Genomic DNA, 20,557 nt, shown 5'->3' with positions numbered 1-20,557 from the left:
GAAGTACACTTGGCTGTTCAATTCTAATGGAAGGAAAAGTGACCTAAGGTAAGGACATATATGGAGCCCTAGGCAGAGGCAAATGGCTAGGCTGGTTTTTCAGTGATCTAAAAAGAACAAGTTTAGAAAATTGACGACAAGTAAATCTGTGAAAGAGGCATATGATTGGACCTATCACACTGGGCGCAAAGCATGGGGATATGTGTCTGACATCAGTGCCCTACATAGCACATCCACCATAAAGAATAGGGTGACTTATCCTGTGGGTATCAACTTGACTCCCTCCTAAGCTGTGCTAATGCTTAGGAATGCAGTGACTATAGGGGCAGTGGCAGAGACTATGTGTGAACCCAACAAAACAGCCTCCCTTTCATCAGTATTGACCTCACTACGGCCACTGCTGAATGACCAAGCTGCCAGCAGCAAAGATCAACAGGTGATATAGCATCATTCCTTGAGGAGATAAGCCAACCAGTTTTTGGCAGGTTGATTACATTAGATCTCTTTCCACTCTGAGAGCCAAGTGCTGGCTATGGATTAGGGAAATTTTGAGCTGGTAGTGAAGAAGGGAAATGATAAATAGCAATCACAATCTCAGGACCAGCAGCAGCAGTGGAGATCCTAAGGTGTTTTACTTTTGTTTTGCTTTTGTTTGCTCATTTTTCACTCATCTTCTTTTATTAAGCCTTTGGAGAGACTGCAGCTGTCCTTCGCTTTGAAGGGGTTTCTAGCAAATTTGACTTGTATTTCTCCTCTTTCAGAGAAGAAGGGAGGGCAACTTATCCTCACCAAAAATGAAGCCTCCATATCATAGTAGGGGAGATATATGTAATGGAAGACACAAGCTGACCTCAGTGTTGCAAGAGATGGACCTCGTTGGATGTCTCCTATGCACTACATCAGGTCCTCTCAGCCTCATAGTCCAGACAATTCAAGGGCATTGATCAGTTTCAGACAAGTGCAACCTGAGAGCATCTCACCACAGGCCCAGGTAGAATGACCCTCAGCTGACTGAGAGGGTGGGGGATAGGCAGGAGCTGTTCAAGTGCAACCTGGAAGGTGGTAGGGCTGACTCCCTGTAGGGTGGACTTTGCCTGATGAGAGATGGGAGCAGGTGCATAAATGTACCTTTGGATGGAAAGCCTGGGACATATTTCATATTGCTTCCCAGATGGTCTATGTGGTATCAGACAACCTCTTGCTCATAATAGTGACTGAATCAATAATGCAGCCTTGTGCTGGCTCTGCTTTCCTTCCTTTGCTCTCCTGTCCTCTCTCCTCCTCCCTGGGGTAATGCTCCAATAAAGGACTCACCCACAAAGCTTTCTTTCAGGTTCTGCATGAGGTGGGGGTCACACAGGCAAAGACACTAAATTTCTTCACATATTTATGTTTCCTTAGTATAGGTTCCTGTATCTGGAATTGCTGAGTCAAATCACATTCTTTTTTTTTGTTTGTTTTCTTTATTGGAGTATAGTTGATTTACAATGTTGTGTTAGTCAAAGTACATCCTTAAGGCTCAGATGCATTTTGCCAAACTTGCTCTCCAGAAAGAGGTTGCAGTTCGCTGTCCTGTGTTCACTTTCATGAGGAATATATGAAAGTGGCTATTTCCTCACATACTGATTGGAGTTATTTTTACTATTCTGTAACTCGATGTGTAAAAATGGCGTATCTTTGTCTTAATTTTTATTTTTCTGTGTAAGAATAAATTTGGACTTTATTCAGTAAGCATGCGCTTATTGCCCACTTGTTTATATTTGGAGAAGTTTATATCCTTTGTCAGTGTACTATCCATTTTTGTGTAATTCCAAGAGCCCCTTATTCATTAAAGTTATGAATAAATCCATTATCTTTTGCATATGGTGAATGTATTTTTCCTGTTTGTTGTTTGCTTTTTAATTTTGCTTTATGATGCTTTTAGACATACCCACATTTATTGTTGTTTTGGAGGACTATCTCACTGATCTGACTCTTCCTGTATCAGAGTCATAATGTTTTATCATGACAGTTTTAGAGTATTTTAATATCTTATAATACAAGCCTCCTATTTTCTGTATTTAATTTAAAACTTTTTTGGCTATTCTTATACAATCATTCTTTCTAAAATCCCACTGGCATGTTGTATTTAACAAGTGACTGCACATCTGAACTAGGTGTTCACATGTCTTTTTCATTTTGACTTATTTATACTATAAATTTTAGCAATTTAGTCTAAAATTAAACAATTGTTTAATGTCTCAAGTAAACTCAAATGGTCTTTTTCTTTCTATTCCCATTATTGCTCCCTTACTTTGGACCCTTATCGTTTTTGTATCTGGTTTATTATAATAGTCACCTGAAAAGACTCACTACCATACAATCTTGCCTGTTCTCCAAAACCATAGTGTTTTCTTCAAAGAATCAAGTCTGATGAGTTTTCCTGGTTCTCCACACCCTTCAGTATGAAGTCCATTAGCATAGTGTACAAGGTCCTTTTATAATCTAGTCTTTGGATATCTTTCCTACCCCATCCTTCACCATTTCTTCTCCTCTCTCCCATCCCAACCTAAAGTGGACCCCTTTAGCTGTTCCCAGAATAGGCAATATCCTCTGCCTTTGGTGCCTCTGCTCAGGCTGCTGCTTCTGTAAGAAAACTTCTTATCCTTTCACTGTTCCTCTTTGCCTGTCTAATATCTATTCATGATACTTGGCTCAGCCTTCATCTCTAAGATGCCGTTCTTTATCCAAGTTTCAATTTATTTTCTTTCCTATGTATTCCCAACATATCTCATACACACCGCTATTTTTGCAATGCTCATACTCCATGGTCATTGCTGCCAAATCTTCGGAGCCAAGGATGATGGCTCTTGTTACGTTTGTATCTCCAGAGTCTGGCATATAAAAGTCAGTTAATATATTGTATAATGATTGATAGAATGAATATCTCTTAGTTTCCACATCTGAAAGATGAGGATGATATTTCAACTGAACAATGTTATATAATGGTAAAATTAAATATGTATATGAGATGGCTTTGAACACTGTTAAGTGGTATACAAATACAAGGTGAGAATCAAAGATACAAAGTTATATTCCCAAATGATTAGAGAAAGTTGTTACTTCCTAGATTAAAGAAGAAAATACAACCATTTACATACTGAATTTTGTTTAAAACACATTGATTCTCAAGGATAATTTTGAGTTTATATACATTTTATTTGGGATTTTTTCATTAGTAGGTAAAAATGTGCTTAGGATATATAATCACAGTTATTTCCACCTAACCTTTATATTTTGTGACATCCTCAAGTTCAGAAACTTTCCTTTGTTAAAAGGTTATATTCTACCAAATTTCTTTTGCAAAGTAGTTTTATCAATTGCCTCAAAATAAGAAATCATTTATATATATTTTTTACAACATGAAAACTGTGGATATATTCACTTGGGAATGCTTTTAAAGGGCAGGTCTGCATTCTAAATAACAAGTTACATGTATTAAATGAGTATAGTAAAAATCAGAAAGTCTGATCATAAATGTCTAAAGTTGCTGACAGTCTTACTACATAAAAAAAGGACAATGCAGTGGAAAGCTTTTGCAGCTGCCCATTAAAAAGCAGTTTATAAATGGACTAAAAAATTGTGATCTCCTAAAAAAATTTTTTTTAAATTGAAGACAAGTTTTTATGTTAACAAATGTACCAAACTGATTTATAGAGGTTATTCAATTTTGCTGAAAACTTTTAAATATTTTTCATTAGTAATACATGTACATATGCTTGTTTTAATATAACTTTTATTTTATAATTCTTTAAAAGTTACTTTAATGAAACATGAGTATGATACATTTATTAGAGGCAAGGTTTGTTTAAACACAAATATATAACTTAAGAAACAGGAGGGGAGATCTGAATCCTGGGCCCATTTTATACATATTTATTGACTAAACATTTATCTAAAACATTCAGAAAATTTTCATAAGTGTTCACTTCCAATTTTCTTTGATTATGATCTTCTAAAAATGTATACTTCTCATATTAAATTTTACTTTTTTTATTTTATTTTTATTTTTTGGCTGCGTTGGGTCTTCGTTGCTGTGTGCGGGCTTTCTCTAGTTGCAGCGAGCGGGGGCTACTCTTCGGTGTGTTGCGCGGGCTTCTCATTGCGGTGGCTTCTCTTGTTGCGGAGCACGGGCTTTAGGCGCGCGGGCTTCAGTAGTTGTGGCACGTGGGCTCAGTAGTTGTGGCTCGCAGGCTCTAGAGCACAGGCTCAGTAGTTGTGGTGCACGGGCTTAGTTGCTCCGCGGCATGTGGGATCTTCCTGGACCAGGGCTCGAATCCTTGTCCCCTGCATTGGTAGGCAGATTCTTAACCACTGTGCCACCAGGGAAGCCCTAAATTTTACTTTATTTTTTTTTTTTAATTTTCCAATTTTTTTTTTTTAAATTTATTATTTATGGTTGTGTTGGGTCTTCGTTTCTGGGCGAGGGCTTTCTCTAGTTGTGGCAAGCGGGGGCCACTCCTCATCGCAGTGCACGGGCCTCTCGTTATCGCGGCCTCTCTTGTTCCGGAGCACAGGCTCCAGACGCGCAGGCTCAGTAATTGTGGCTCATGGGCCCAGCCGCTCTGTGGCATGTGGGATCTTCCCAGACCAGGGCTCTAACCTGTGTCCCCTGCATTAGCAGGCAGATTCTCAACCACTGCACCACCAGGGAAGCCCCTAAATTTTACTTTTGAACTGCTTAAATTACTCTTATATTTTTGCTTCTTTTTAAATGTCTTAATATCTTAAACAACTGGCATTGCTTTGATCTCTCCTTTGAACTTCTTTGCTAATGTTAGATCTATGTATACTATATTTGAAGGAACAATTTTTATCTTTTTAAAAAATAATACATATATAATGTAACTTTTCTGTACAATGCTTACTTCAAAATGTCATGAATTAAAATAATAACAAAAAGAACAAAAAAAAAGGAGAGACTTCCCTGGTGGTCCAGTGGTTAAGACTCTGCGCTTCCACTGAATGGGGCACAGTTTCAATCACTGGTGAGGGAATTAAGATTCCCACATGCAGCGCAGCGCAGCCAAAAAGAAAAAAAAAATTTAATAAATTAAAACATAAAAATAAAATAATATATTCCTCAGGGAAAAGCAAAGCACTTCTGTTGGATATGTGGGAAAAGAGTAGGCAGTGGTTGTAATGAAGCTTCCAAATACTAAACTTCCCTTGCACTTATCAAGTCTCATCCGTCAACCTTTTTCATTTGTTTGTTTTCATTGCTCTTTCTGGCTTCCAGGGTTTGGAATTCACTTTCTGCAGGGCCTATAACCCCTTTTACACTTCATTCCTTCTGATTGATTCCCTCTCTTACAAAGTTTCCAGCCCTTTCTTGCTGCATCCTTACTACCAAAACACTTCATCCAACAGATATGAATGCAAACTTGCAGATGTGGCTGCACATCTGCACATAGCTTTCTACAAAGGAAAACAAAAATAGTAGGGTAGTGGAGGGTCTGATGTCTAATCAAAACCTAATAATCGTTCCTTTCTTGTTGATTTCCTCTTCAATACTAAATGTAAAAGTCAGACATGTTGGTACTCCAATGGACTCATGATAAATTAAAAAAATATTTTTTCATCATTTGACACTAGGCTTGCTGAAAGTAGTTTAGTATGCTGCTTCACTCCCATTTGAAATGCCAGCATGGAATTCTTAGCATCAAGGGTATGTTGTGGGATCAACACAACAGACTGAGTATCAAGTTCATAAAAAGTGAACTTTGCATATTTTTAAATATACTTTTTACTTGCTAGGAAGCAAAAAAAAAAAAAAAGATTAAAAAATAAAATTGACAAAAGTCACATAATATAAGGCATAATACAGATTTCCAACAGAGAGTTTCCTGTACTATATATAATATGGACACTTTTTATCTTTTAAAAAACAAATATGTTCCTTAAAAAAAAAAAAATACAACTGAGCTTAAAAACTTGCTTAGTAAGCAATACTTCAGAGAGCAAGTAAACAAACAATACCTCATGGAGTAAGAAAGAGAGAAATTATTTAAAACTTTCTTTATTCTTTTTTTTTTTTTTTTTGGCTGCACCACACAGCATGTGGGATCTTAGTTCCCCATCCAGGGATCAAACCTGTGCCCCCTGCAGTGGAAGCATGAGTCTTAACCACTGGACCACCAGGGAAGTCCTCCAAAACTTTCTTTACTCTTAATAACTGGTGTTATCAATTTTGAAAATCTGATGTACACGTCTCCACACTAGGAATAAACCTCTACCTCAAGAGATACACTTAAACGGACAAACTCTTGGCTGGCGGCAGGGTGCCTCTCCTCCATCATCCAACTGTATTTCTCAGGCTCTTTCTCATCAGTGTCAAGGGACCTTTCTTAGTTACAACATTCCATCTATAGTCAGCGTACAACCTTCACAGGAAAGCTCTAAGTTCATGTTCCCCAAATGTTTAAACCCACAGACCTTATAAGGCCTTTTCTCCTTATTTTCTGAGGTTCCTCAGGCAAGAGTCTTTTATCTACCTTTATTTTCTGTCATTTTAAAAATATGCTTTCTGTGTATCTTTTTTTTCATAGTCAGATGGCAATGTTTAATGTTTAATGTTACTGTTGTTGTTGTTGATATATAATTTCCATGATATAAAATGCATGGACTTCAGGGGTAGAGTCAAAGGAGTTTGGCAACGAAGTTGTACCCATGTAAGCACTACTGAAATCAAGATATAGAACTTTTCCATCACCTCAGATACTTCCCTTCTTCCCCTTTCCAGTCAACATCTCCCACCAGAGACCACCCAGGTTGTGATTTCTTTCACCTTAGATTATTTTACCTGTTCTAGAAGGCCATAAAAATGGAACCACAGAGTAGGTGTTCTTTTATGCGTTTCTTCTCTCAACTCAGCATAATGTTTTTATAGATTTTACTCTATATATCCATAGTTTGCTCCTTTTCCATCACTCAATAGTATTCCATTGTATGAATATACCACAATTTGGTCATCCTGAAGGTAGACTTTTGAGTTGGTTCTAATGTTTCGCTACTATGCATAAAATTGCTATGAAGATGTTTATATGTCATTTTGTGGACATATGTTTTCATTACTTAGGGTAAATACCTCAGAGTGGTATTGCTGGGTCATAGGTTGGCTTTCTGTATATTTTAAATATAGTTTCTGTATATAGAATATGCTTTTTATTTCTACAAATGGTTTTTTTTAAAGTGAAAATAGCTTTCTTTCTGATTAGCAAAATATTGTATGTTTAACATAAACAATTCAGACTATATATAACCCCTTTGCAACATATTTACTTCTCTTTATATTTTTTACAAAAATGGGAACTTACTCTAACCTGCTTTTTTCACTTAACATTTCATCTTAGAGATTCTATGTCCATATCCAGAGAACTGATCTACTGTATATCCCTTAATGACTGAAGAGTACATCACTGTATAACCAGCATCTTAACTGGTTCATCCAATCCCTTATTTATTAACATTTAATTTGCTTTTCATTTTTATTATCTGAAACTATCTTACATGATTGTACATACAATTTTTTCACCTATTGGACTATTTCTTTAGGATAAAATCTAATAAATAGGAAAACATACACATGCTTTTTTTAACATGTCACAAATTGCCACATTTCCCTGCACAGTATTTATACTGGCCTACTCTCTCCCCAACAGTGTGAGAGAGTACTTGTACATACTTGCATCCCCATATTGTCACCAATGCTGGGACTTTACAGTTTAAAAAAAAAAAATCAAATCAATGAAAACTGAGATTTTCATTATTTTATTTGAATTCCTTTTATTTCTAGTGAAATTGACTGTTTTCTGCCTTGGAGGTAATACTTAGAAAATATTTCTTGTTTATTCCTCATATGGCAATTTTTATGTGTACATGCATCCGTGGTGTCTCTTCCTCTTCTTATAGGGACAGCAGTCAGATTGAGTTAGGGTCCCATCCTTATGACCTCATTCCCTTAAATATCTCTTTAGAGGCCCTATCTCCAAATACAGTCACATTAAGGCTTCAGGCTTCAACAAACAAATTTTGAGGATGTAGTGAAAAGGTGGCTATCTGCAAGCCAAAGAGTAAAGCCTCAGAAGAAACCAACCCTGCTTGCCCCTTGATCTTGGACTTCCAGCCTCCAGAACCGTGAGAAATAAATTTCTGTGGTTTAAGCCACCCAGTCTGTGGTATTTTGTTACCACAGCCTGAGCAGACTAAAACATTTCCTTGTATTAGGAAATGTAAAATTATTAATCTAAATTTTCTTCTGGTACCTTATGATCTTATTTTTTTCAATTTCAATCTCAATTTCAATCTTTTAATTTTAAAGTTAGGATTTATTTTGGGGGTAAATGGGAAGTAGAGTTTCAACTTTATATTTTTGCAAATGCTAAGTCATTTGTTCCAAAACATGTTTTGGAAAATCCATTCAATACATTGATTTGAATTGTCACCTATAATACTTGCTAAATTCCCACTTGTGTCTGATTCTGGACTTTTTAATCTCTTCCATTGATCTGCTTATTTATTCCAATGCTATTATTACACAATATCACACTGTTTCAATTGTTACATCTTAACAATATGGTTTAATATGTCTTTGATAAATTCCTACTCATTTCTCTTCTTTCTCAGAATGTTTCTAAATAATCCCACACATTTACTCTTCCAAATAAATGAGGATTGTGTTGTCATATAAAAAACAAAACAAAACAAACCAAAAACAAACAGAAGGGATCTATGTGGTATACTTATTTACAAACAAATTTGTAGAAAATTCACACCCTTACAATATCTGTCCTCCCATCAAGGACATGCAATATCTCTCCATTTATTCTGATATCTTTTTATCGCCTTCATTTAGTTGGTTGGTTTCTGCTTTGTCTTCACACAGATTTGTTATATTTCTCACTAAGTTTATTCTTGGCATCCTTTTGTATTGGTCCTGGACTTTGTATGGGAGATAAGATGCTCTGTTTTGTTGGTTTGAGTCTGAAATTTACCCTTCCTTCTCAGGCCTGGCTTACTTCTAAAAACACCATTTTTGAAGAACTTTGATAGGCTTCCAATCAATTTTGTTCTTGAGAGCTCCATCATTTAAAACACAGAACCAGAAATTTTGAAAGAAGAGGCTTCTCCCTGCATCGCTACATCCACCTTGTCACTGATTCTCAATAGCTGCAAACGTGACCTCAGAACAGGCCTGCAAAGCTTTGGTTGCTTAGCAACAAATGGGACTAACTCCTCCTCTCCCCATTCTTCTAGAAATAAAGGCTTAAGCCTCAGGGCCCTGAAGGGAAACATCAGTTAGAACTCCTGGTAAAGGGCCTTTCTTCCTTAATCTGCTTTTGCTTATTTCCACAAGCCCATTCTGCATTCCAAGCTTTGGTCACAGGATGAATTTATAAAGGGAAGTCTCATCACGCATGGGAGGGAAACTGTACGGGAAAGTACTTCAGAGAGACCAGGATTCCAAGAATTTACAGTTCCCCCCATTCTCCCGTATAACATTATTTTCTGTCAGGGTCTTAATCTTAACGAAAGAAACTTGGCTCAATAGAGGACTCTGCTGCTGTCACTTAGTGGTCTCTGAGCAGGAAGCAGGGGCAGAAACCACTTCCTGCTACAGGGTTAGACTATATCCATGCATTTCCCTGTCTGTCCCCCACCAGGTAGCCCAGGATAAGCTTCCTTCCATGTGTTTCTTTTCATGCTATACTTCATTTAAGGCTACAAGGAGTTACCAATTCACTCCAACAACACTCTTCCACTCCGTTCATTTAATTCTTCAATTTTAAGAGATAAATCTGATCTTCTCCAAAGCCTTTTTCAGCCAAGACACAAAGCACAGGCCACTAGCCAGACCATGGCTTTATGGTCCGTGGTTAAGTGCCCATCTCTGATTCCATCAGCTGTAGCCAGGGACATGCCAGGGTCAAGGGATGAAGACCATGACCTTTATCCTGTGGTTGGGATAATATTACATGGACTAAATATTCCTAAGTAATAGCAATCAGCTTTTCTACCATACTGTCCATTTTAATTTTTGAGTCATTTTGTTTCAGCTGTCTTTCTTTCACACACCATAAAGACTGTTTTCGACTTAATTTGAGGGTTCACCTTTTAAATAAATGAGTTGTTTAAGCCCACGTTCATTTAGATTTAATAATAGTAGTATTTAATTTAATAATTTTAACTAAATGTATTAAATTATTTAATGTAATAAAAGCAATCACCATTTATGGAACACAGTAAGTGCTAGGTACTGTCATAATCCCTTTTTATATAAGTGACATATTATCATTTAATCCTCACATGTAGGGTGTTTATTATCCTCATGTGATAGATGAGAAAACTGAGGCACAAACAGGTTAAGAGATGTGTTCAATAGCACACACCTAACAATAATCAGTGATCCAGGATTGGGACCCAGGGTAACTGACTGCAGAGCAAGCTTATTTCTGTCATCTTAGTTTCAGTTTTCCATGCTTTATGTTGTCTCCTCCATTTTTAATTTGTTGCCGTGGTCGCTATTTTCTTCTCCACCTCCTCTGGTCTCCTTACTTCTGTTCCTCTCCATTTCAGACCTACCCCTTCACAGGATGGGTATTCCCTCCTTCATCTGAAGGAACTCAGGCAACTATCAAAAAGCTGGATCAGAAAAACAAAGTGAGGAGGGGCTGGGTGCTCACTTTACATTCCAGGGATGCCAGCAGGGCCTTGGAATGTTGTTGAACTACGGTGGGAAAGAGGCTCCAAGGCCCCATCCTTTCTGAGTCCGCCTGCAGCTCCATTCTTTGTCCCTCTGATTCCTGCCAGAATTTCCTTTATTTCCTGTAAGACTGTTATACTCTCCAAAAACTGGCATTTTCCTTTAATTTTCTTCTCAACTCTATTTGAAAGAAAATTTTGGACGTCTGTGATCTGCATCCACATAACAAGCATCCTCTCCCCCATTTCACTTCACCTTATCACTGTAGTCGCTTTACTTTGATCAAAGAGGTACTTTTTTGGTTGGGGGTAGAGTATACATCTTTATGCTGCCATCATTCTGGATTTGTTAGCTTCCTTGTGATTCATCCTACTTTAGATAATCTTTTATTCATTCCCATCTACATGAGAAATATTTTTCGGCTACCCAATATCATCATTCAAACTATGCCTAAATATTTTAGGAATGAACAATCAGCAAGAACGAATTGTTTCTGTACACAGACTCCATTTAACTAAGGCACCTAGAAACTAACGTTAAAGAAGAATAACAATAATGATAATAATAAATGGTAATGTTAATATTTTATATAATAAACTCATTAAGTATTTGTATAGATTATAAATTAATACTTATCTACCAGGAATCTAGATGTCATTATAAATGCTATGGATTTATCAAAAAATCCCGAGACCAGGAAAAACATTAAAAGAACATTAACCTGCTATATGGCACAAAGTTCACCAGTTTCTCGTTTATAGTTTGTATTCTGGGATGTAGGAACAAATTAGATCCTGGATGTCTGACAAAATTTCACCGACTCCAGTAAAAGTCAGTGGAAGTTTGCATGAGTCAGATCATGTACCTTAAGTTATTTAAACACTAAGTACACATTTGGACTAATAGATAGAAGAGAAATTGATTAAGGTCAAGCAGTTTATAATTAATATGTAGACCAATAAGCACTGCAGAAAGTTTAATTCGAAAAGCTATTCTAGAGTAGGGCAAAATAATTTAAAAATTAACTGAGAGAGCCCTCAATGAATCTTACATTTTATTGAAAAAGGTAAACAGAACAGTGTAACAATGCCTTCTTTTAAAGGTATAAACTACTAGCTGAAAAATGTTCATACTCCATGTGGAATCATCTGCCACAAAAATGCATTCCTGTGGTTCTATTAATAAAAGTAGGAAAAAAATGTATATATATGTTCCATTAGTGTTTCAGAAACTAGTATAAGAAAAGCTTCTTAAGTTTCTCTGCTACAGAAATACAGCAGTAAAATAGTCTAAATATAATACTACTAGATCTCATAAAACACAGAATCCTTTCTCACCACTAAAGTCCTAAAAGGGGGATGAAACATCATCAGAATTATTTCTGGTTTTGAAAACATCAATTATGAAAACCATTAGGATTGTGTTTTTACCAGCAACTGCTTTCTACATATCTGGGAATTTGGTATAATTTTGACAAATGAGGTAGCTAATGCAGTTTTATGCTATAACTTACCTCAAAATAATACCATACCTCTCAAGGAGTATCCTAGGTCTTGGAGATATTGAGTGCCACACAGGAAATTATATCTATGCTCTGCGGGAAAAAGAAAAAAATATCATAAGACATGTAAACCCATGAAAGGAAAGGCAGATGGAGCAGAGAGAACAAAGTGAACAGAAAGGAGATAAAAATTCAAAAAGAGAAAAAATTATGACCTCTATTTGGCTAGAAAGTCATCCTTCTGGTTTTAATGTGAAGTATTTTCCATTGCTTCCTCATTATATTTCATACGTTTTCCAGACAAGAAAAAAATCACTTAAAAAATTATGGCATATGGCTGAAAGCTAACCTTTTGCCCTCAGTGAGGGGGCAATTAACTCAGACAGTGTTTAGCATCCAACTGTAACTCTGTGATCCTTACATTCACCTGATGACAAATCTGGTTCATGACTATTCGGAATATAATTTTTCTACACTGAATCATTTCCATAATAAATTATTGATACTTTTGTGGCTCTTTTTATTATACCTGAAATTATTGCTTTACTTAAAAAAATTAAGGTAGAATGAGCCGTCCATATTTGGAAAAGGATTTTTAAAAATCTTTTTAAACTTGGTAGTCAATTCTGAAGACTGATCAAAGTTAACATATTGATATTCTTTACACACCAAAATTGTCCTCCCCAAGACAATACCTGAAACATGTTCAACTTGGTCATTTCAAGGCAACCTGGTAATTTATCTTGGAAAGACAACTCTTAAGCCACCCACACCCAAGCAGCTACATATAGTGTACAAAATTCTCAGCATGAAAGGCAGCATAAAGTAAATAAACAAAATGAAAAGGACCCAGAAAGAAAAACTACTCCTGTTTAACAAAACCAATGTCAGAATGGCCAGACAGGTAGTATAAGTGACTGACTAGGGCCTGTGTAAGTACACATGTGTAGCCTAGTTGGTAGTGGGTACTGTGGTAAATTAGAGAGAGCAAGTCCTGTCTGAAGGGGTAGTATGTAAAAATGTACATATTATATACATCTTTTATACAGAGCCATTCATTAACATTTATTAGCACTCTCCTTCCTCGGTATCCTCATTTCAGTCCCATGGCTTTAAAATCATGATATACTAATGACAGCCCATGTTATATCCCCATCCAAACTACTCAGCTGAACTCCATATTATCATACCCAGCTACCTATTTAACATCTCCACTTGGACATGTACGAGGCATCTCAAACATAACACATTCTGGATCCTTGATTCTCCCTCTAAAGTCCGAATAGAATCTTCCCACATTCTTTCCCAACTTAGTGAATGGCTCCACCACTTGTAGTTCTCAAGTCAAAACCTTCAGGTAGTCCTGATGCTTTCCCATCAGCAAGTCCTCTGGGTTTTACTTTAGAAATATTCTCAGAGTCGGACCACTCCTCACCGTGTCCATCATTACTGCTCTAACTGTATCTGTGTCCTGGACAATTGCAAATAGCCTCTTAATCGTCATCCTGTTTCCACTCTTCTTTCCTCATAGCCTCTTCTCCTTCTCCAGGCAGCAGATAGAGATTCTTTTAGATTTAAAAAAAAAAAAAAAAAATTAAATTAAAGTGTCCCAGAGACATTTTGCCCCAAGATGATTTCAGCTGGGGGTGGGGGGGGGGGGAAGGCATTTCAATACTCTTCTACCTCAGAGATTTGCCCTCTTTGTTTCATTACTCTGATGGACACCAAATATGCACCAAATATGCACATCAATCTCATCATGACCACTGCCCTGGAGCACCCTATCATTATCTGACATACTATATGTGTTCTCTTGTTAATCGTTTGTCTCATGCCTCTAGAATGAAAGCCCCAGAAGGGCAGGCTTTGTCTGTTTTCTTCACTGCTCTATCCAGAGGCAAGAACAGCGCCAGGCACACAGTGGTTGCTCAATAATGGATGGATGGATGAATAAACAGTTAAGATCTAAATCCAGGCATGTAATCCCAAAGTTTATGGTTTCACCATGAAACAGCTTGACTCCTAGATAGTGCCAGGTCATGAAGGGCCTTAGGAGTTAAAACAAAAAGTTGCAATTCTACTCTGAGAGCAAGAAGTTATTGAAAGGTTTTTAAATGGAAGAGTGACACAACTAGATTCACATTTAAGAAGCTTACTTTGACAGCATCCCTGGAGAATACTTGGGGTGGAAGGAAACCACTTAGGAAGATTTGCAATAATCTCAGCAAGAGATACTTATGGCTTGGAATAAGATTTTGGAGATAGAGATGGAGAAAAAAGGACCAATTAGAAAGCTTTTTTTAAGATGGATTCATCAGGGACTGGTGACTGATTGGCTGTCGGAAGTAAGTGAAGTGAGGAGCTAAGGATAATATACATAGTTACGGGTGTCATTCTCTACAGTAGGTTGACTTGGGGGATAATTAGTTCAGTGTGGTCATGCTGAGTTTAGAGGACTGTAGGACAACCACATGAAGTTGTCATAAGGCTAGTAATAGAGAGGTCTAGCTTAGGGGTTTAGATTTTGGAGTCATTTATTATATAGGTTATATTTGGAGCAGTTGAAGAGGAGATCATTCAAGCAGACCGTAAAGATAAGAAGTTGAAGAGAATTTAGGGAAAAAATATGAAGAAAAACATGCAAAAGACAGGCAGAGGAAGAAAAGCTTGCAAAGGAGAATAAGAGGGATTGGTCAGCAGGTAAAAGCAAAAGGTATTGCTGTTTGCCCAGAAAGAACTAAAGCAGCATACTGAAGTGTCTAATATATTCTCAAGAAATAGTGCGTACCAGGAGACTCTAAATCAAATTACGCCATCATTCAGAAAAGCTAATGTGTAAAACCATCAGAACAGAGGAGTTGGACAGGCTGGAAAGACATAATGGGTTGATCAGTACAATATCATGCTTGGTATTAACTATGGTATGTGATAAATAAGCAATAACGGAGAGCAAGGTGCTGGGAAATATTGAGTAGAGAAATGATGACAGAGGAAATAAAAGAAAGGGAAATGAAATATCATACCAAGGCTAACAGCCTATATGCCTATTCTACCTCAATCTTTCCATGATATGCAGTTTACTTGTAACTGTGCAACACTTTGAAATCTCTGGAGATTGCTCCTTATCAGCATATGTGGGGGGGAGGGAGTTAGTTGGCAAACTTTTATGTGGGTTTCTCTGTACCTCTATGGTATACAGAGTCGTGTTGCTCACTGTTAATTCTTATGATAAAGAGGTAGTGATTCTAATAGCAAAATCAACTAATTTTCAATGATTGTTTCAGAGTATTATTGCAAGATCTCTGAGATTGCTCTTTGAACAATTGTAAATGCCATTTCTCAGCATAATTTTACATTATTGAGATACTCAGGATAAAGGCTGAGATTACTTTTAAAAATATGTCTTGTTTAGTAACAGTTCACGCTTATTGAGCAACCAGTACACACTTGGGAGTCTTTTAAGTGCTGTACATGTATCAACTAATTTAACCTGCACAACATTATAAAGTAGATTTTATTATTATTATTTTGCCATTTCACAAATGAAGAAGCTGAAGCACAGGGAGTTCGAGTGTTTTGCTTGTTCAGTAGCACAGCAAGGAACTCTTACAGTCTGACTACAGTACCATGTTCATTTTCCTTTTGGGTTATTTTGCCTCAGTATTTTATCATGTTGGCCATTCGTCAATATTTATTTTTTGATGAGCGCTAAATCTCAAACACCTCACCTCACAAAATGACACTGAATGTCATCTCCATCATTTTATATGATGCAGTATTAATTTTTTTATGTTGACAGTAGAAGCAAATTTTCTTGTGTTGCTGTTTGAAACTGAACAATCACACAGAAACTGAACTCAATAATGAAGCACTTACATATAGATTTTAATGTGAAATAAATATAAAATTGTGATCAATATTTAATCTCTTACAAATAATGGACTTATTTCCATTTCCTGGTGAGAAAACCTCAAGAGATATCCTCAGTTGACAGAAACGATGACTGGGAAGGAAACACAGCTAGGCAAGTATTCTCCAGAGTAGTTCCTGAATGCCTAGTCTCTCTGCACTGAAATCGTTTAAAGGATTAATAGCACACCTTCTAAGTTCATCTTCCTATATTACCCTTTAGCTGCCATAAATTTCAAGTTTTCTGTAATTTCTTATACCTGGATCAACGTATTCACTGGCTGATAGGCATTTCTGACTATAATTTTATTCCTAGAGGATATTGATAATCTAGGTATATTATATTTTTAATATCTTATATGAAAAATACATTTAAATAAATTTCTACTTAAAATACAAACAAAATTAAGTATATATTTAATTTTAATATTTTCCATAACTGGACTTTAATGTCATGTGCATCTGATAAATATGGGTAAAATCATATATATAAAAGGTAAGATAAGAGTTTGTGGTGATTATGCCAGATAGCAAAGTCCCTCCCTGGTTAGATGTTAAAATATTGACTAGATCCCTGTAATTAAAATAAATGAGAGTTGAGTGTGGAGTAAATAAATGAATGAATCCTTGTATTTTCAGCTCTATTCTAGATAGAGAGATGCATATGTATAGAGATGCTAGAGAAAAGTATGTACATTCGCAAAAATACGTAGTCAGATGTGTCTGTTAATGAGTGTTGCTCAGGGAAATTTATATCAGAAGCACGTGACCATTTGCAAATGAACCTTGTCCTTAATCTAGCAATAGAACTAACATGACTTGGGGTGCTTAATTCATAAGGTTGGTTTGTTTGTTCAGAAAGTAAGTCCAGGAAGGACTGGAGGGAGGTTGGAACTGTTCAGTGTCTTGACTGTGGTGATGAATACAGGAATGAACACAGGTGAGAAAATCATAAAGAACTCCGCACCATGTACTCACACTCACAAATGAGGACAAGTAACCTTGGGCATCTGAATAAAATGGCTGGATTGAATCAATGTCAATATCCTGGTTGTGATAGTATATTATACTATACTTTTGCAAAATGGTACCATAGGGAGAAACTGAACAAAGTGTGTAAGGGATCTCTCTGTATTATTTCTTATAACTGCATGTGAGTATATAATTATCGCAATGAAAATTTCAATGAAATGTAATTATATAATTTAAATTAACTTTATTAAACACTGAAGTAAAATAAAAATCAAATTAGTTTTTTAAAAACCTACTTTTTTATGAATTAAACATTTTTCATGTATTAAATATATTTTAAAGGCCACTGTGTTTACTTTATTGAAAAAGTACCTTATGTTTATGTAATTATTTTATTTTTGTAACTTTGGTACTCTCTTCTAGGGCCCTTTCATTTGTTAATATTCTCATAGGTAGACTTATCTGTTGCATGGGCATGTGACTGAAAAAGTGACCAGCCAGGCTTTATCTATATCAGGTAGGTGGGAAGATTATATTTTTATCTTGAAGCAGCAAATACAATGTTTTATTGAAACTGAAAGTAGAAAAAGTAATTTTTACATGGAGAAAACTATAATTGTTTCCCAACTTGGATGGTAATAACATCAAAACAATACTGTAGAACAATAAGAAGGAGAAGGAGGTAGAAGAGGAGCAGGAAAAGAAGAAGGAGAAGGAAGAGAGGAAGAAGGAAAAGAAGAAAAACAGTACTTATTAAGTATTCGTTAAAATTAAGTGCTTTGCTTTTATGAACTCATTTGATCCTTATCAGAATCCTATAAGATTGTTAGTATAAATATCTCCATTTTATAGATGAGAAAACTGAGACCAAGAGAAATAATGCTGCCAAGGTCAAATATCTAGTAAGAGTCAAGGCTTGAATTAAAAGCAAGGTAGCTTTTAAGGTAGCTTTTCCTTTTGGCCTTTGGCTATCTTCATTGTATCCAAATCCTAATGTAAATCTTTCCTTTATGTAAGATAAGACTACATTAGCTAACTAAAATGTCAAGATACTCAGCTTTTGGTTAGAATTACATCAACAGAACTGATAACACTGATTAATGCTTGTTAATATTTAGAACTTTAGATAAACTGTCATAACATGTTAGAAATGTTTGTGGTTTGTGGGGAAGAAAGTAAAAAACAGAAATCACTATCACAGCCTTTCCTATAACAAGGAAGAGAAACAAGCAAACAAGTAAAATATGAAACATTAAAAGAATGATGTTTTCATACTCAGTTTATTTAACAGTTTTAGAATTATTAATATGTGTTAACTGCAGTATGATGTTAATGAGATCAAATGCACATTTTCACAAGTTTGATTTATTCATTTTAGAAATATCTATTAAGCACTACTATATGCAAAGTAGTATTCTGAAAGCTAGGAGAAACATAGAAATATGTAAATTTCAGTCCTTGACCTCAAGGAGCTCAAAAACTGTGCAGAAAGATAGGAAATATAGGCGAATAGATTCAGTGCAAGACAGCATGTGTTGAGATTCAAGTAAATGGGAAAAATAAAATATTTCAGTAGATGAGTATAAATATAATTCAGAAAGGTGTCCCAGTTATAATACTTAACTAGCCTTGACAATAAAGGCGATTTATTGACTCACAAACTCAAAATATCACTTATAGTATAAGTTGCAGCCAAGGCTTGATCCAGCAGCTCTGTGGTATTCACCAAGGAGCAGTTAGTTTCTCTCCCCAGTTTTCTTTCTAGTGTGGCAAATTTATTCCAAGGCTAGTTAATCTTGTGGTTACAAACTTACCAATAACCACAATAAGAGGGTGGGAGTGAGAGAAAGAAAGAGGAGAGAATGATTGATTGACTAAATTTCCTACTGCAAACAGTAACTAAAGTCTTGAACTTCCTTCTAATTGAACCACTTAAGTTCTCTACTGACTCTTAACCAATCTCTGACCAGGGGAATTCCATGTATTAAGTTGGCTTAGGTCATGATTCAGATGACCCATTATCCATGAACCAATCTACTATAAGGGGGTCCATGACTGTAACACTCAGATTGGAATCAGCTAATCAGAGTCCAATCTTAAAGGAGCTGGACTAGCTTAATTTCACTCAAAACATGTGGCTTCTAGACAATGAGGGTAATGTAGAAAGAGTATGAGGGGGCAGCCAACTACGTCTACTACAGTTCACTCCATGCATCCAAACACACCCTCCTTTCCATACGAAAGCCTTCTTGGAAGAAATAGCACTCGTGGTGACCACTGAAGAAAAAGAAATAAATACACCAATCCATTCTTTTCTTGATGATTTCAAGGGGCACTTCTAAACCTTTTAGCAAGTTAAGGACATCATTATATTCAATTTACCAGAGTGAAGGAGCAATGAAGTATCAGTTATTCAAATCCCCCAGACAGTCATTTAGTTTCATATAGAGAATGGTGTTCCTAGAGACAGAGTTGTTTTGGCTCCCACGTCTCTTACAGACTCCCCTTCATTCCCCACTTGCCCAAGGAACCTCCCAAAGTCAGTTTCCAAAATTGAAACATTCTCTTCAGTATATTGAAACTGACCCTAGTGTGTCCACGTTTGTAGAGAGGCTTGCCTCTCTTGACATCCTGTCCCTGGAAATGTCTGTGATGTTCTCCAGAAGCTTCTGAACTAACTTCTTACCCTAATTCCTATTACTCACACTAGCTATCTAAGGTCCAAAACTCCCCCTCTATATCTTCCCAACTCTCAAATTTGATTCTATCATTCTGTTTCCATTTCCCACAGTGAGTCCATTCTTTCTACTGTGCCTTATAAAACTTCTACTTCACTTATTTAAACTCCCTTTGCACAGTTCCGTATGTAAATTGTCATAGAAAAATAAAGTAATCATTTTCTCACCTTATTTTATCACCCATTCCCCTTAAGCAAGACTCGATTTTTTAGAAAATATCACAGCCTATATTTTGAAGATTACACCCTTGTTTGCCCTTCTCATATCACTCAATGTAGAAAAGAGAAATTGACTGGTCCTTGGGTCTCCAGATCCTTAACTCACCTTTATCATTCAATGTTTCTTCCTTTGATATTTAGAACATTCAGATGTATCATTTTTTAACCTTTCTGCACTTCCTTTTTTCTCTCTGCCTTCCCCTCTCCCCAAGAAACACGGACTCTTCTCTTTTATATTTAGAATTTCAGAGTTGGGCTCATATTTTTCTCTTTGTATTTAAAACTGTGTACCATCATCAACAATTTCGAACTATTTGTTGAATGCTCACATTATATAATGAATTTTAAATTCTTTGCTTTCTTTAAATCCATTCAGCTGTATGTCTTCTCTGTAATGGCACTCCACCAACATGACCTACTCTTTGCAGAAAGCATTTTCATAGGGTCCAGACATACCAAGATTTCAGTCTTCATTCTC

General features: G+C 36.2%; 1 protein-coding gene across 8 annotated transcripts in view; it reads left to right on the top strand.

The window, feature by feature from the left end:
* The first annotated feature begins 913 nt into the window (after positions 1-913).
* The window catches only part of IKZF2 (IKAROS family zinc finger 2), a 219,730-nt gene continuing 200,086 nt past the window's right edge, over positions 914-20,557 (top strand). For all 8 annotated transcript variants that reach the window (XM_082467478.1, XM_082467486.1, XM_082467490.1 and 5 more), the window contains exon 1: positions 914-20,557. This exon is cut by the window's right edge. The gene's annotated coding sequence lies outside the window, so the exon portion shown is untranslated.

This window comes from Balaenoptera physalus (assembly GCF_965194825.1).
Source record: "Balaenoptera physalus genome assembly, chromosome: 6".
Taxonomy (NCBI): domain Eukaryota; kingdom Metazoa; phylum Chordata; class Mammalia; order Artiodactyla; family Balaenopteridae; genus Balaenoptera; species Balaenoptera physalus.
The sequence above is the reverse complement of the archived record's forward strand: the minus strand, read 5'-3'. Positions and strand labels throughout refer to the sequence as shown.